Below are 12,832 nucleotides of genomic sequence, written 5' to 3'. Positions count from 1 at the left end.
TGGTGCCCAACCTACTACGGAGCCAAAAGGTGGAAATGCTCCTTCTCAGGTTGTATAAGCCAGGGAGGAGACAGTACGATATAAATAAAAAGCGAAAGAAAAATATAACTAAAGAAAAGAGAAGAAAGGCAGACAAAAGCTTCGATCAATTACTGTTTTCTCTCTCTATATAGGTAGTGAATTCCAGAGAGATACTCCCAAAATGAAAAGTGAGTTATGGAGAATACGGCTCGACGATCTAGGCACGACAAGATAAGAGGACCTAGCGAATGCGCCAGGCACGAGAAACTCAGCTAAATATTTAAGTTGCTTAGTGATCAAAATGTGCGAAATGAATTCAGTGGAATGAATTTTGACGAATTCAGTCAAACAGTCAGTCGACCTTAGTCAGTCTAGTTTTACTTCAGTGAAACGTAAGTTTTTGCAATTGTTATTGCCGTTGACGGATCTGGGAGAATGTAATCCGGACTTTAGACTTAAGGCTTAGCCAAATGGCTTAACTTCTCTAAGTGGTTGTTGGTCAAGGTTTTTGGGAAAAATTTGATTTAGGATTAAAGATTGAAAGCAAATGATCAATGAGATCTTCAAAAACCAGAAAAAGTGATTGCTATTCAAAAAAAGATTTTGAAAGCTTTGGGAACTAGTCTAAATCTTTAGTCTGAAGACCACTTAAGGCTCTAAAGGGAAAATTTGAGACCGATTCGACAACGTCAGGTTTCATTGTAAACGACGGGACTCTGTAAAGAACCTCAACTAAAACAATTGCAGAAATATATTACCTACTTTTTCCGTATTACCCTTCCTCACTACCTCAACTCCTTTCTGTCAGGGGGATACCCCAGTTTATGAATGGTGCAACAAGTGAAACACTCATGAAAAGAATGTCACGAAAGGAAGTTGAAAACACGCCACAATTCTCTATTTTCCCCAAAAATATATACGAATATAATATAGCCGAAAAAGTAGCTGTGAGAATTGCATATCGTGGGGGCTGAAAATTGTATAAAAAAAACAAATAGACAGAACATAAACCACTTGAAGAATGCAATAGTATATAAAAAAGGGGAATATGCTGAGAAGCGGATAAAGTTGGTCCACTTACTCCCCATTCCATTGATGTTCCATTTATAGAGAAACCAACCATGAAGACACTTGCATAAAAAAGTCTGGATTTCATCGAATGAAGCACTCAAACTATTCACAGAGCGAATTTAAAATGAGCAAAGGAACTTATCAAAATGAAAAGATCAAAAAGGAACTTAGACAAAAGTTGATGAAAAGTTTCTGGGACTTTATATTCGTTCGTTGGACATGAAAAAAGGCTGTAGAATTATTCAGTCCAATCATATTTATGAAAGTTAGTGCAATAAAAAATTTAGAGGTTTAATTCGGGAACAAATGTTGAACCAGAAGAGGTTTGTCATCAGAAAAAAACTTACATACCTGTCATATGAATATTATTTTAGACCATTCGCGATCTCTGGTTGGCAAGAGTTTCATAGAACTCAAGGCCTTTACCAATTATTGCAGGCTATCAGACTAAGTTTAATGGAACGTAATTATGAAGTCATTAAAATTACTTTCAGCGCAGGTAACAATATTGACGTAAATCTAACGTTACCCTAACGTTACACTCCGTTGGTATTGGGATTTTTAAATAAAAATCTCGCCATATTGCAAATACATTGCAGCTTCGTATTGACAAACCCCTTAAAAGTGCTTCACATAATCCAAAGCTCATTCTCTCTTCTTGTTCTCCATCCCCCAAAAAACAGTAGACAGCAAAAAGATTTTGCAACTTGTGAGGATAGAGCAAAAAGGAGAAGATACTACAGGATGAACTCCTTTTGGAAACCACAAAACCATTTCACCTCCCTTTTAGATGGACTGCAAGTTACGAAGAAAAGGGACTGAAACTTTTATACTTTTTTTTCTTACATACCATTTTTCCGGCTTGTTGTACCTCTACCTCATTGTCACATTGTCCTCCCGACTGGTGATTCTTTAATGATAACTGCGCGGAAAATGGCAGTTCTTCCTGGTTTCACCCTACGAGGATGTGCTGTGCACCCTTAGCGGTCGTTGGCACACTTTTCGTGGTTGATATAATTAGCAGTAGATTGGATTTCAGTTAATTACAGAAGGGAAAACCCGTGAAAAATGTCTGCAAAGAGAAAATGGAAATGAAAATTAGTGAACGTTAAATTATGAAAATATCAACAGGATGGGTCATAAGAATGCAGAAGGAGCAGAAAAGCGAGATAAAAACAATTGGAATTTAGCCTTTTTTTCTAATTTGTTGAAATACTCAAGAAGCACAGGGTTATCTTTGAGAAGGAATATTTTTAAAAAGTCTCCTAATGGGCTTTAAAATTCCTACGTCTAAATTATTAACGTAAACGGATAAAAATTAGTTATCTTGCATTCAATTCACCAATCATACTTATCAATAACAGTTAGATAGGAAGATAGCTTCTCTTTCTATTGCGTCCACCGCCGTCTTAGAGTTAGTGACCAACCTCCAGTGGCAAACGGTGGAAATATTTTCTTCTCAAGACATTTTAAAATACTAAGATTTAGCTCACCTTTTGAGCATTTTCGGAAAAGCGACTTCACTGACTTTTTAAAGATATTTTAATGTATCCTTGGAGCTTTTAGAAAAGCCCAAAATCATTTTATTAAGATTAAAAATGAATTAAAACAGAATAATTAAAAAATTCACACAAAATCTATTTAATATTAATATAAATAATCAAGAGTATTTAAGCAAAGTTTCTGATAAAACTTCTCTTAAAGGAAGCTCACAGTATTGTAGAAAAAGTTTTAGGGAAATTCTTGAGTTTCTCATTTTTGATCAAAATAATCGAAATCGGTCTAACTTGGACTTTTAAGTCAAAATGTGGAATAATGCAATTCATAGCCCTTTCCCTCAATTCGGGCTAGATGTACTTGTAGCCTCGGTACGGTCAGGTGCGTGTACCCCAGTGGGAATTCACAAACCTGAAGCTAAGTAACAAGGGATCTGGTTCTTTTTAGGAAGAATTTTTAGGACAACTTGCAAAAGACCTTTCTAAAAGGGATCAAATGTAAAACATTGTCGTCTTAGAAGAGCTTCTAGGGAAACTTTTGAATTTTTCGCATCTGACCAAAATTATCATAATCGGTCTAACATTGAATTTTACATTAATTTATGAAAGAAGCTTTTCAAAAAAGCTTTTGAGACTCTAAAAATATATTTTTCATTCAATTTGTGGTCAATTTCACGGTATTTTCTTTAAGGAGAAGTCTTCTTGGTGTCTTTATCAAGCTTTCAGCTTCCTAAAGAGTGAAGTTTAAATTAGATTTTGAATTCATAAGTACATACTTATAAAACAACTTTTTCATTCCTTCTTTACAAATAATTTGAGATTTTGCAAATCATTTTGAAAATGGAATTATGTTGAATTTTAAACAAAAGCTTGTGAAAATCTTCCAAAAAGGTTTCAAAGAAAAATTGATGGTACTTTTGATCGATTCTTCTTTCAAAAACAGCTAATGTCCAATGTTCATTCATTGAGAAACTAATGAAAAACTTTATCAGCTATCTGAACCACTTTAAATCGGATAATAATAAGTTAGACCTTCCAGATTTTGGCTTTTTGAAAATTTTCGCTTTTGAGATTTTGGTCAGCACTACTTAAGATTACCAAAATCGAATTCAAATAGGAATTATGCCGAACTTTGAAGTACGTTAACTTGTCAGAGAACATTTCTTTTGAAATATTATTCTCAAGCTTCAATATAATTTCGTCCAAGAAAAGCTTACTCTTAGATCCAATAGAATGTCCGAATACTAAAATTTTCTTGTAAAACAATTCCTAAGGGATTTTTTTTAAAAGTCTTTAGTAATGGCCTCTACACACTAGAGAAATTTATGTCCATACTAAAGAGATTTTTCTACAAAAGCGTAGGAAATTTGCTTCAATATGGACTTAAATTTCTCTAGTGTGTAGAGGCCATAAAGAACTTTATTGATTTTTCAATGATCTCTAATTCGTAAAGATTAGATTAAAATTTATTTTTTCTTTTTTTAGAGAGAAAACTTTTATCAAATGACAACTAACGTTACATAAATTAAATTTGAATTAATGAAATAAATTAAAAAAATAAAAAATATGTCAAAAAATATGTAATGTACAGCCCCATAATGTAGTATTAGTTATGTACAGGGACAAGAATTAAATAAATAAAATTTTGTCCTTTTCTTTGATTACAAGACCTTTGCATAAAACAGTCTTCGGACTAGAGGAACTAGAGGTTCAGCCTAGTTCACTCAGCTCTCAAAATCCTAAGAGTCAACCACTTTCATTGGTCCTTCAACATCTGATATATCATTTACCCTTAATAATCCAATCTTAAGTTATTTTTTTCCCGAAAAAAAAGCTTGCCAAGGAATTAGAGCAGTTAAACCATATGGCTAAATCTTAGATCTGAAATCTATATCACTTCTTTGAGAAATTAGTAATAAATTGCTGCTTGGGTATTTATCCTCTAAAAAAACAATTTTGATTGTTCCCAACCTGAAAGCTTTTTATTTTGTGCGGAAAATTCAAACAAAGGCTTGATGTGGATCCCGGTGAAAAAAATTCGCAATTGAAGAGAGAATTTTCATATTTAATTCGTATTTTCTATCCAGTGAGGTACCAATATATTGAGCTTTGTACTATAAAGTTGATTTGTAATTAAGAGAAAGACAAACACATGCTGTATTTGACAAAGTGAACCCAAATATTCATTTGAGGGTGGAAAAATCAGACTAACAGAGACATTTGGGGATGGTAAATAGAGCTCCTGGGGGGAGAAAAGATTAATTTAAAGACATTCTCATACCACAAATTTTCTCTTATTCCACCCTCCCACATCATTCAACATCATGGCCTTTCCCAACAAGCTTTCTAACATTGCTGTAGTTGGTCGAAATTGAATTTTCCTGGCCGCATTTGTGTATTATTTATTCAGAGAATATTAATTTCACTTTCCATTTTCTTCCATTTCAACTTTTCTCTCGCACACAACCACTCGAAAAAGCAAAAACCCATGACATGAGATCTCCTTACAGTCAACGAAAGAATTTCAAAAGCATTATTTTTCATCTAAAAAAAAGCTCAGCCGCTTTTTAAGGAGCTCTTAGAACCAAGTCTAGAGCATTTTGCAAAGAAAAGCAATTTTATTGTTTCTCATTTTTTTCTCCGACTTTCATCTGGTACAGAGAGCAAAAGAAGTCATTTCAATTATAAAAGACTTTTCATTAGTTATTGAGTTTCACGCGAAGAGAACGAGAAAAGCTTTCAGTGATATCTTCAGACATTTAGCAATCTCCGAGACGAAACTAAGAAGGTACTTGTGCACCGTGAAAGCTCCTTCAGGTGATTTGGGGGATGATTTACAGAAAATTCTACAACACTCTCATTGATTGTATTTTAATTAATTGCTCTGTGAGTTTGTGAAGAGGAAAATCCTTTGCTTGGTTCTCTTTTTTTTCCTCCTCTGTCCCTATTTTATTTTCACAGAACATAAATCTCCCCATCGAAAGGGTGAGCTTTTCATCCACAACTTGAGATTTGTCTAAAGAAGAGTGTGAAAACTGCATAGAGCTTTTACACTCAACAAACATCATTTTCCCGTCATCTCTCAGTTGAAATGTGAAAAGCAGGGTGAAACTTTATTTGGGAGAAAGAGTGAAAATGCAATCCCTAAACCCTTATTCTGAGGTGAAATAATTTTGCTATTGAATCGACATCAATGGTAAAAGTTTCCAATAGAAAGCTCAGAATAAATTACTCCTCAAACATTCTCTATACAATTTGATGTATGGACGTACGATGAGAAGAGATATAAGCATGTACTTTATCTAACAAAATTCGATGAGTTATTCTGGAAAAATTTTCAATATTTCCTCTCTCTCTCATGATTTTTATCCATTTTCCACCCATAGAATAGCATCCGGATGGGAAAATCGAGGGCATTGATCGCCACTGATGATAAATTACGCACTTACACGTACTTTTTTCACTCGTTTTTTGAGCTATGAACAAGGTACTTTAACTACATATCCTTCATTGTTTTGCTTTTCCAATACTTTTCAATTTTGATGGATTGTAGTGATTGCACAAGTTTATAAAAGTTGCCGTAATTTACTAAAAAGCTTTGAAAAAGTTCGTACAAGTGATGGTGAATCGTACTATTTATTTTAGAATTATGGACGTTTTTGTATAAAATTTCTCTAGCATAATTTTTCGAGGTACTGTATGAGTAATAACAAATTAAATTTTAGTTAGAGTAAAAATCAAAACTGATTACTATGCAATTTAAACCTTTTAAGGCAGTGAAAGCTTTAGCAAAGGGTAAATAAAAGGTCTCTCAATTTACCTTCAATCGATTTAGATTTAGATACTAATGCCACTGATACCTTTTTTAGATCAGCAAAATTTCATGAAATCTAAATTAAAATTTCGTACTCTTCTTCTTCTTTTGAACATCACAACAAAGTCAATTTATTTTATGTGAATTTTGATTTCATTAAATTTTCCTGATCTAAAAGATAGCACAAAATGTTACTGACAGATGGGTTACTGGCATTATTCCATTTTAAACTGAACAAATTTAATTAATTTACTGAGCTAATTTACCTTTTGTTAATGGCACACCTTTTTGATCAGGGAAATTTCATGAAATTAAAATTTACGTGTCTTCCCATCTCAGGAGATTTAAATTTGTCTATCCTGCTCTTACACAATCTTCTTCTTCTTTTTTTTGAATATCACAATATATTCAATTTAATTCAATTCAATTTTGAATGCGAAAAACTGAGATAAACATTATGCGAAATTTATGAGAAAAAAAGATCTGAATTTCGATTTCATGAAATTTTCCTGATCTAAAAGATAACAGAAAATATTACTGACCGAATTTAATCTTTTATGACTCCGGCACACCTTTCAGATTAGGAAAATTTCACAGAGTCAAAATTCATATCCATCTCTTTTTTAAAAGCTTTGCATATATGTCAATCTTACTCTTTCGAACTCTTCTTCTTCTTTTTTTTTGAACATCACACCAAATTAAATTTAACAGTGCAATTTTGAGACCGAAAGAGTAGGATAGACTTATGAAAACAGTTTTAGAGAAATAGGGACGCGAATTTTGGTTTTATGAAATTAATAGAGAGTTAAAAAGTGCGCCAAAGGTATTAATGACCAAATTTAATTTATTTATTAACCAAATTTATATTCTTATAACTGTCATATCTTTTAGATCAGGAAAATTTCATGAAATTCAAATTCAAATTCCTTTCCTTCTAAGGCGTTTTGAATATGTCTGTCCTACTCCTGTGCACTCCTCTTTTTTTACTACTATCCTATTCTATTCTAATTTATTTATAGAATTTTTTACTGCACAAACTCCACGGAGAGAGCAGTATATTATAATCCTTCGATTTTGAGTTAGATATGTATTTCGACTCCTTACCCCCCCCTCCCCCCAAGGAGTCGTATTTTGGTAGAATTTTGGAAATATGAAGTTTCGAGTTTTTTGGCGTCACGCTGTTTGTCCGTCTGTTTATCCGGCTGTCGCCAACTCTAGAGGCCAAACGGTTAGAAATAACAACTTGGGACCTTCCGGGGACCCCCCCCCCCATAAGTTGACCTAAGGATCGTTTACATGCCCCTCGTTTTCCCCCACTCCTCTCCTTCCTTCATATTCATTTTTGGATATGTTTTAGAGAATACTCAGGCGGACATTTCGTCCTTAGACGAAAATACCGTTGAATCATTCCTAATAACGGTTTTTCAAGGTCAAAAGATTAAATAGATTAAAGATTAAAAAGACACTAGAGAGCGCATTTATCAAGCAAATGGGGTCATGTTTAGGCTCGTTGGAAAGGTTTTGGAATTTCCGACAAAACTGAACTGGTTCCAATCGGTTTTGAATCGGTAATGAACCGGTTCACAACCGTTAAAAAATTTTCATACGAAATTGAATTAAATTACTCTTGAGGTGTATTTTGGGAAATATTTTGAGTGATTTATAGGTCGGTTCAAATTGATTGTGAACCGGTAATGAATCGGTTATTTACCGATAAGTAATTTTTGTTCGAATATAATTTTTATTACTCTTCAAATTATCTTGTGGAATCTATTGAGTGATTTATGAATCGATTCAAATGGGGTTGAGTACCGGTAAATGATGCGACAGTACTTTTGAGGTATAGCATCTAAGTCACGAGTTCGAGCATTTCGCAAAGCCTGGGACGCTTTGCCACCCCTTTTTTACTACTATCCTATTCTATTCTAATCTATTTATAGAAGTTTTTTCATTAGAAAAATTAAAAATTGCAAAATTCAAAGGCTAATGACATTTGAAGGCTCACTACTTGAAGGCCTACAACTCTTTACAGTTTAGTTTCACATTTTTCATAAGAGTAGGACTGAAATCCTCGATTTAAAATTCACTACAATTAAATTTTATTGGTCTCTCTTAAAATTTTTATAGCAAAATTTTATATCACATCCTGCAGAGCAATTAAAAGCGAAAAACTAAATTATAAGCATATTTTTGTAACACTAAATGTCTTGGCTAACACATTAAGTACTTATTAAGCCCTTAATAAGCACTTAATTTAATGGAACGCCTTAAATTAGGCAGTTGTAAAGCAACTAGTTGCTTATCAAATGTATGGAATTGAGATAATCAGATTTGTTGGGCTTTAAAAAGACCATTATAATTTATTTTAATTTAAGGTAAAGTACCCTTACTCGACCGGGTTCCTCTATTCGACCGGTGGGTCAATTTTTGAATATTTGATGGTGAATTTCATCAATTTCTATGAATTTGTCACTGATTCGTATTATTTAAAGAATAATTGACCTATTAATGTTAGATCATACACAAAATATTATAGCAAATATAATTAAATTGAATAAATAAATCTACCGGTCGAATAGAGGAACCGGTCGAATAAAGGGTACTTTACCTTACTTAGTATGAGTGAAAAATTTTCATTTTGAGATTGGAAATTTATTGAATTAATTAAAACCTATTCCTTATATCTTTTCTTAAAACTATAAAAGTAAAGGAGAGGGACGTAAACAAAGAAACGTGTATCGTTGAAGTACTTTGACTTTAGAATAAGTCGAAATTCGTCATAAAAATTTTGCAATTTTCTTCACGTTTTCTTATGCTAAAGTTTAAAAGCTTGTGATGATTGGTATAAAAATGTTAAGAGACCCATAATACCACGATAAACATAAAATTTTGCGACATGTCTAAAGACAGGTAACACGAAAGATCTTTTGCATACTAAAATTCTCTCAAGTATAAGAGATAAAAGTTTATTATGTCAAGTGTTAGCTCAAAGTGCCATTTTAAGTTTTAGGCAAAAAGTTCTATTGTTCCAAAAAACCTTCAAGGAAGTGTTTCTCATTCTTTCAGGAACGAATCTCTCAGTTTCAGACAAACACTCACTTTTGAATGTTCATCAATGGAAAATGAAGGGAAAATCCAAGGGAAATATTGTACTGCTGAAAAATCATTTTCCGCGCAATGAACACAAAGACGTGATTATATACTTTTTCCACCCATCATGGTATGGGAGGATGGTTAGGGATTTTGTGAGCTTTTGTGAAACAACACATTTGACTTCCTGCTACTCAAATCTCAAATTCCGTCGATGTGTTTGGCATTAGAAGTTGCCTTTTAAGCTCCCCTTTCCAACATTTTCAACTGGTAGACCTGTAATCAGAAACCACGAGTGGAGCTTTCCTAGGTTTTCCCTATCTCATTTCCCGTCCTCGTCACTTTGTTCAGGGCTCTCCCCCTTCAAATACAATTCCGACGGTGTCTCCAAATGTGTAAATACGATAAGTCGAATTGTGCTTTTTTTTCAGCAATATCACCCATTCCACTCAAGCCCATTATATCGTGTCTCAAAGCACGGCAAATGGGTTGAGTTGGCATGGGTAAAAGTGTTAGCAAAAGCTTCGGTGTTGAGGTGTAGAAATCGATTTGTTAAAAGTCACCAAGCTGATGGGGAACAAGACAAAAAAAGACCACGGCAACAGTCACAAGGACAGGCAATGAGGTACACAAAAGTATAGGATCAAGACACCCCTTCCTGCTTCTATTAATTAACCTAACACAAGTATGTTTACTAAAAATACTGGGGATTGAATATTCTTGTAACGGTCATATAATTTAAATTCTTCACGATAAAACATTTCAATCACCATTTATTCTTATAATGTTACTAACTAAGAAAAGAATTTGCAAATTGGAATTAAAATCAGAAAAGAGAATAAAGAAAAATATTGTCAAAATTGACGTGAAGCTAAGCTTTCCGTTTGTAAAACTGAGTGCAGAAACTTCGGGAAGTGAGAAAAATGAAACAAAATTGCCTAGTATTTGTATAATGTATCAGACTATGGTCACTGACAGGCTTAAATTAAATTACGCTTTCATTGCTATGCTTTACTAAAACTTAAGCTCTAAATTAAGTTTAACAAGGAAATAATTTTAGGTCACGCCCCTTTCAAAAATTTTAGAAATTTAAGTTTCACTGTTTCATAAAATAGATCATCGATTGATTGCTTATTCGGTCCTGTATACATTAAATTGCTTAAGCAAATCCTACGAACTGACGCAAACTTGATTAAAGCTTTAAAGTCATCATGCAGAATAAAATAGACCACGCCCCCAAAAACACTTGTACAAGGTATAGCAATATATTTATATTGATACTATCAAGTAAAAGTTTTAAAATATTCGTGTCTTCTGGAACACTTTCTTTAGATAGAGACAATCCATAAAAACGGGAGTGGCTTTTAAAGTGACATTACATTGTATAGGGGAAACTGGGGCAGCAGTAAACACGGGGTAGTTGTAAACATTGCAATTCTTATAATTACAAATTAGACTTTAGAGGACGAGACCAATATGAATTCATAGATACCATAGGTTTCATTGTCCATTAAAGAAATAATCGACACAAGTCCAAGTAGTGTAGACATAAATGTCAGTGTTTCGTGCTACCCCATGTTTACTACTGCCGTAGTCCCCCTTAACATAATTTTATTTTCCATTGACTCGTCATTTTGAACAATTTTCCAAGTCTTGGGAATTAGAAAGCAGACTTTATCTTGCAAAAATATATACATACACAAAAGAACGTAACTTTAAAGAGATACAACTGTCAGGAGGGCGTGGCATAATTAACTACCTCTTACTTGCCTTAAATTTTAATTACTTTTCAAAACAGCGTATAAAATTAAGAGTTTTAGGTTGTGTTCATGTTAGACTAAATGTTCATGTTAGACTATTCATTTTCAAAAATAGATATAAGTGGGTGTGGCTTGTAAGTGAATATGATTTTCAAAAGATCATACCAATATGGGTCGTTTTTCAATGTCTTCAATTAGAAATATTTTGCAGGACAGTAATGAGTTTGTAAGTGTCAACTCTGTCCATTAAAAATGTAAACAAGTGGGCGGGGCAATCCTATATTTTATACATACTTTGTTTTCGAATTATCTAACACTTAGAAGCGTCTTAGGAATTTTTTCCAATATTTGTCTTTTAGAATAAGTGGTTTTTTAAAGGGGATGATTCTTTTAGACAAACCTGCAGTTAAATTTGTAGGCGTGGCTTGTCACACGAGTCTTTCGCAAGTCACAAGTCTATAGCTAATGCGATTAGCTATAGACTTATTTTACTGAAAACGACACAAAAGTTATCCTTTTTTATACAATTTTCAATATCACCTTTCGAATGTAACACTCGAAATGGGCGTGACTTAAATTTTTTGTTGGTGGATTTTACTAAAAGAAATAAATACAGATTTTAAAGTATTTTTCTACAAATTTTCTCCGAAATTATGTTGAGAAAAGTAATGAATCATAAGCATTAGGAGGTGCTATAACTCTATTCAGTTCTCTCATTTTGCTCCATATTTTGAACTTCTTTTTCTATTGTTTTCCACTTGATATGAATAATGTGCTTTGTTGCCTTCACAGCTAAGATTATACCACAAGTTTCTCATGTGATACTCTGGAGAGAGAACAAAGAACAATATTTCTATGAACGTATCACCCTAAGAAAAAGCACGCTCCAGTGAGAACGTGGCTTTAGCAGGCAATCTTGAAGAAAGCTCCAAAGCTTCTCCAAGTTGTTTGTTGCTGCAGGGTTAAGCCCTTCTCATTGAAATGCATTCTGCATTCATATATATTTTCTTTTAATTACAATTCCAATTGACTTACGTGTGTTTTTCTGTTTTAGTAAATAACTCTCTTACAAGTTGTGTACGGATAGATGGAAAATTGAGTTAGACAGAAACGGTAAGTGCATTAAATTCAATATTCCTTTTGGATTCCCAGAATCCATTTAGATCTTACACCCACATGAACCATTGCACATAATTTTATCAAAATCTCCTCTATATTTATAATCCAATTAATTCCTTACCAGCCGCAAAAGTCTGTGCTGTATCACGATATTCACTTAATTTATTTCTCTCTGCTGCTGATTTCGAAAGAAAATTCTCAAACGAATATTTTTCCATGTCTTTGGGGATGTATTTAGGAAAATTTGTGTGTGAAAAAGGAGAGAAATCAGCATAAATTGCCAAGGGGAAAATATTCCAATGATTGTCGAGGATCCACCCATTTTCACATAGGATAGAGGCCCTCATGCATAATGCAGTAATTGCAAAGGCTCCCCCCGGGAACCAAATCACAGGACTTTTCATAGGGGATGCCTTCGACATTGTGGGTCAGATTATAACCCAGTTCAAACGACCACAAAT

General features: G+C 33.5%; 1 protein-coding gene across 1 annotated transcript in view; it reads right to left on the bottom strand.

Moving 5' to 3' along the window:
• LOC129807907 (leucine-rich repeat-containing protein 24) overlaps positions 1–12,832 on the bottom strand; it is a 209,886-nt gene that overhangs the window by 76,556 nt on the left and 120,498 nt on the right. The window contains exon 2 of the mRNA XM_055857505.1: positions 1,943–2,164. The gene's annotated coding sequence lies outside the window, so the exon portion shown is untranslated. The remainder of the gene's footprint in view (positions 1–1,942; positions 2,165–12,832) is intronic.

Source organism: Phlebotomus papatasi, chromosome 3, assembly GCF_024763615.1.
Source record: "Phlebotomus papatasi isolate M1 chromosome 3, Ppap_2.1, whole genome shotgun sequence".
NCBI classification, from domain to species: Eukaryota; Metazoa; Arthropoda; class Insecta; order Diptera; family Psychodidae; genus Phlebotomus; species Phlebotomus papatasi.
The sequence above is the reverse complement of the archived record's forward strand: the minus strand, read 5'-3'. Positions and strand labels throughout refer to the sequence as shown.